Here is a 5,227-nt window from a genome sequence, read left to right on the forward strand (position 1 = left end):
AAAGTTCTAGCTTTAATTGTGAGCTCACCATAGAGACCAGAGTTATGAACAATAGAAAATATCATATCCATGACAACCAGGAAGCCTAAGGCAGTGGCTGATTTCAACCATCTGGTTCTAACCTCCTTCTTTATGTTTCTCTTTTCCTCGTGGGCTTCCCTTACTTATCTAAAGGGCAGACACTGCTACACAGACAGGCAGGAAAATGTCCACAGTGTCTGCTGGAAGAGGTAATCCAAGTATCTGCATGTGGTAGATACCATGTGAACAATTGAGAAGAGAGGAAATAACTACTGCTAAAGATATTAGAAAGGCTTCCTGGTTTCCTCATTTAAGCTCAGCCTTCAGGATGGCAAGTGAGTTTTGTTGGAGGAGGTCATACAAGTAAGCATTCTAGGAAGAACATTACCAGTGTGCAAAAGGTGCAGAGAAGGGAGAAAAGAAAACTATGCTTATAAAATGATGATGGACTCACAATGGATTTGTTTAGGGGAGTGAGGGAGATAAGAACAAAAAATGGCTTAGCATCACATTGTGGAAATTTTTGAATGGCCAACTGAAGAGTCTAGACTTTTTTCAGAATCTTTTGCTTTTTAGTATAGTACTTGGAATACTTTGTCTCCTTGAATTACATGCTTACCTCTCCTGAATGGCACAGATGATCTTTTTTGTGCCACATCATTTAACACAGTGCCTTGCCTACTGATGGTCCCAAAGCAGTTGTTGATTTCCATTGAAAGTGCTGACTAGGTAATGAGAAGTCATTACTACCTAACTATATAAGAGAAGCCAGAACCTACAACAGATCCTACTGCCTTTTCACCATCCCTCCTTTCTCTACTTGTCAGGCTTAAATTTTGTGATTCACGTGTATAATCACTCACTTACATACACCCTCAACTCTCTGGTCCTCACTCACCTGGCTAAATCCCAACCCTGGTTTAACCCAATCTTACCTGCTGATTAACATTTCAGTGCTTACATGAGAGGAGGCAGAAGACAGAGCCCTTGCCTAAACAAACAGGTTAGGGCTTGGGCACTAACTCACTCACCACCCACTGGGGTTCAACCTGAGGAGCAGACACACAAATTTCTCTAGTCTTATGGTAAACAGTTATTCATCCATTCAAGAACCTTTACAAAAAACACACAAATAAGCTCCTAGATGTAAAGAGCCACTAAGTCATTATACCTGTGTATACCAGAAAAAACTGGACAACTTGAAGATAACAAACTCTTCTTGGAACCATCAGAGACTGAGGTCACAGGGCAAACCACTATCTTGAGCTCTGGAGAGACACATGCATTCACAGAGCTATTGCCCCTGAGATCTACTTACCTGGAATAAAAGCCATTAGAATCAGTAAGCTGGTGGGAACACTTAAATTATTACTCTGGTGAATTGCAGGAGGCTGAATGCAGATTTGTATGAGAGTGAGAAACTCTGGTGAGGGTCTGCAGCCATGAGAGGGGCTCAACACTTACATGGATTGTCACTCCAGAAACCCCACTAGGTTCCCATGGGGATAATCTGAGAAAGAACCCCTTCTAATCAAGATGGGAGAAGAGAAGAGTAGGCATCTTAAAACCTGCCCAGACTTTCATTCCTAGCAAAGGCTCAGTCTCCGGGGAGAGAGAACACATGGCCCACAGAGAAACAGATTACAGTGAACTTCTCATCAGAAACCATGCAAGCAAGAACAAAGTGCAGCAAAACCCTTAAAGGGTTAAAAGAAATTACCAATCTAAAATTTTATATCCAGAGAAATTATCCTTCAGAAAGGAGAAGAAATAAACACTTTCTCAGACAAAAACTGAGGGAATTCATTATCAGCATGGCATGTTAAAGTTCTTCAGGCAGAAAGAAAATTATTTAGGTCAGAAACCTTGATCTACGTAAAGAAAGGAACACCATCAAAGGCTAAACAAAGATAATACACAATTGTTTAAAATTCTTAATTGTTCTAAAGGAAAACTTGAAAATGGTAATTAACAGTATATTGCATGCTTGGACTTCTCAGCCTCCAGAACTGCAAGCTATTAGATATTTAAAAATATCTAATATGGATAAGTGAAATAAATGATAGTAATGTCACAAGAAATGGGAAAAAGAAATTGGGGATGCTGTATTATGAGGTACCTATACTAGATATGAAGTGGTATAGTAAGTATTATTTGAATGTGGGCTTAGGTTATTTTTAAGTGCATATTGTAAAAACTGGAAAACAACCACTAAAAAGGTTTTAATAGTATAAGTGATACTCCAAGATAAAAGATAAAATGGAATCATACAAAATAATTAAAACAAGAGAATGCAGACGGAGTGAAAAGAAACAAAAAACAAATGAAAACAAAAATAGTTATGAAGATGGTAGCTTTTCATCCAAGTATATCCATAATCACTTTAAATATGATGTAAATACTCCAGTTAAAAGACAGAGATAATCAAGCTGAATTAAATTTTAAAAAGAAAAAAAACAAGACCTAACCATATTATAGAAACCACTTTAGACATAAAGGCCCAGGTAGAAAGTGAGGAGATGTACCACTAACATAAGGATAAATATATAGGTCAATGGAATAGAATTGAGAGTCCAGAAATAAACCCTCATATTTATGGTCAATCAGTTTTCAAAAAAAAAGTAAAACAATTCGGTGGGGAAAATTGGCTTTTTAATAAGTGGTACGTACTTGGGCAACTGGATATACACATGCTAAAGAATGATTTGGACCCCTACAACAAACCATACACAAAAAAATAACTGAAAATGGATCATAGGCCTAACCTCAAGAGCTAAATTATATAAAATTTCTAGAAGAATATATTGGAGAAATCTTTGTGACATCGGGTTAGGCACTGGTTGTCTGGATACAACACAAAATACACACACACAGAAAAAATAGGTAAGTTGACTTCATCAAAATTTAAAACTTTTGTGCTTTAAAGGACATTATCAAAAAAGTAAAAAGACAACCCACAGAGTGTGAGAAAATATTTGAAAATCATATATCTGATAAGGGGCTGGTATTCAGAATATATAAATAAATCTTACAACTCAGCAACAAAAAGATAAAAAACTCAATCAAAAGTGGGCAAAGCATTTGAATAGACATTTCTTCAAAGAAGAAATACAAATGGCCAACAAAGGAAAAGACACTCAACATCATAAGTCACTAGGGAAATACAAATGAAAACTACAATGATTGTCACTTCACATCCACTAGGAGTACTGAAATTAAAAAGACAGACAATAACAAGTGCTTGTGAGGTCATGGATAAATTAGAATCCTCACACATTGCTGATCCTAATGTAAAATGGTACAGTCACTTTGGAAAAAAGTCCTGCAGTTCCTCAAAATGTTAAACATGGAGTTATATGATCCAGCACTCGCACTTTGAAGTATAATGAAGGAGAAATAAAAACACATGCCTACACAAAAACTTGTACATGACTATTCATAACAGCATTATTAATATTAGCCAAAAAGTGAAAACATGTCCATGAGCTGGTGAATAAATAAGATGTGGGTATCCATACAATGGAATATTATCCAGCAATAATAAAGAACGAAGTGGGCCAGGCACAGTGGCTCATGCCTGTAATAACAGCACTTTGGGAGGCCGAGGTTGAGCCCAGGAGTTTGAGACCAGCCTGGGCAATATGGTGAAAACTTGTCTCTACAAAAATACACAAGCTAACTGGGCATGGTGACACATGCCTGTGGTCCCAGCTACTCAGGAGGCTGAAGCAGGAGGATCACCTGAGCCTGGGAGGCAGAGGCTGCAGTGAGCCAAGATCATGCCACTGCACTCCAGGCTAGGCGACAGAACAAGATCCTGTTTCAAAAAAAAAAAAAAAAGAAAAAGGGAAGTGCTGAGACATGCTAACTAAAACCTGCCCAGACTATCATTTGCCTGCGGTGATGCTTAGTAGAGATGGGGTTTCACCGTGGTCTCCATCTCCTGACCTCATGATCCGCCCACCTTGGCCTCCCAAAGTGCTGGGATTACAGGCGTGAGCCACCGCACCTGGCCCAAGTTTCTTTTGAAGTCTTATAGTGACTACCATTGGAGACAATAGATGAGAAATGTTTCCTAATCAGATCTTTAAAAGGCACTAGACTCTTAATTAATCTCTTTAGGATTGGGAGGGCCTGGAAGAAAAAGATCTAGCTTTGCAAATAGAGATTCTTTACAGATGCACATTTTCCCCTACAAAGGACAGCTTTGCAGGGCCATTTCAAGAAACATGTTTTGGGATAAAATATTTTTATTTTCTTTCTTGCCTCATAATGTTATGCCAGAGTCAGTTTGGAAAGTAAGTCACGATATATAGGGTTAAATAAACCCCATCTGATGAAAATTCATGGTTTGTAGGGCGTGACTCCCCAGACCTCTTAGATAGAAACTTGGGCAAGATAAAAAATCAAAGCTTAGTCCTCACCAGTCACAAAAGACTACACAGTGGATGATTTGATTTATATTAAATGTCTATAATAGGCAAATCCATAGAGACAGAGGCAGGTTAGCGGTTGCCTGGGGATGGGGTGGAGCAAGCGACAGCATGAATAAGGAATGGCTGTTCATGTGCAAGGGGTTTCTTCCTGGGGTGGTGAAATGTTCTCAAATTAAATGTGGTGATAGCTTCACAACTCTATGAATATACTAAAGCCACTGAGATAGACACTGTAAAGGGGCAAATCTTATAGTGCGTGAAATATACCTCAGTAAAACTATGTTTAAAAGTGAGGGGTAACTATATTAATAAAACCATGGGTGTCCAATTTCTGACTTCCCTGGGCCACATTGGAAGAAGAATTGCCTTGAGCCACACATAAAATACACTAACACTAACAATAACTGAGGAGCTAAAAGAAAACTACACACACAAAAATTTTCATAATGTTTTAAGAATGTTTATGGCCGGGCGCGGTGGCTCAAGCCTGTAATCCCAGCACTTTGGGACGCCGAGATGGGCGGATCACGAGGTCAGGAGATCGAGACCATCCTGGCTAACACGGTGAAACCCCGTCTCTACTAAGAAATACAAAAAATAGCCGGGCGAGGTGGCGGGCGCCTGTAGTCCCAGCTACTCGGGAGGCTGAGGCCGGAGAATGGCGTGAACCCGGGAGGCGGAGCTTGCAGTGAGCTGAGATCCGGCCACTGCACTCCAGCCTGGGCTACAGAGCGAGACTCCGTCTCAAAAAAAAAAAAAAAAAAAAAAAA

The sequence above is a fragment of the Theropithecus gelada genome, chromosome 10, assembly GCF_003255815.1.
Source record: "Theropithecus gelada isolate Dixy chromosome 10, Tgel_1.0, whole genome shotgun sequence".
In the NCBI taxonomy this organism is placed as follows: Eukaryota; Metazoa; Chordata; class Mammalia; order Primates; family Cercopithecidae; genus Theropithecus; species Theropithecus gelada.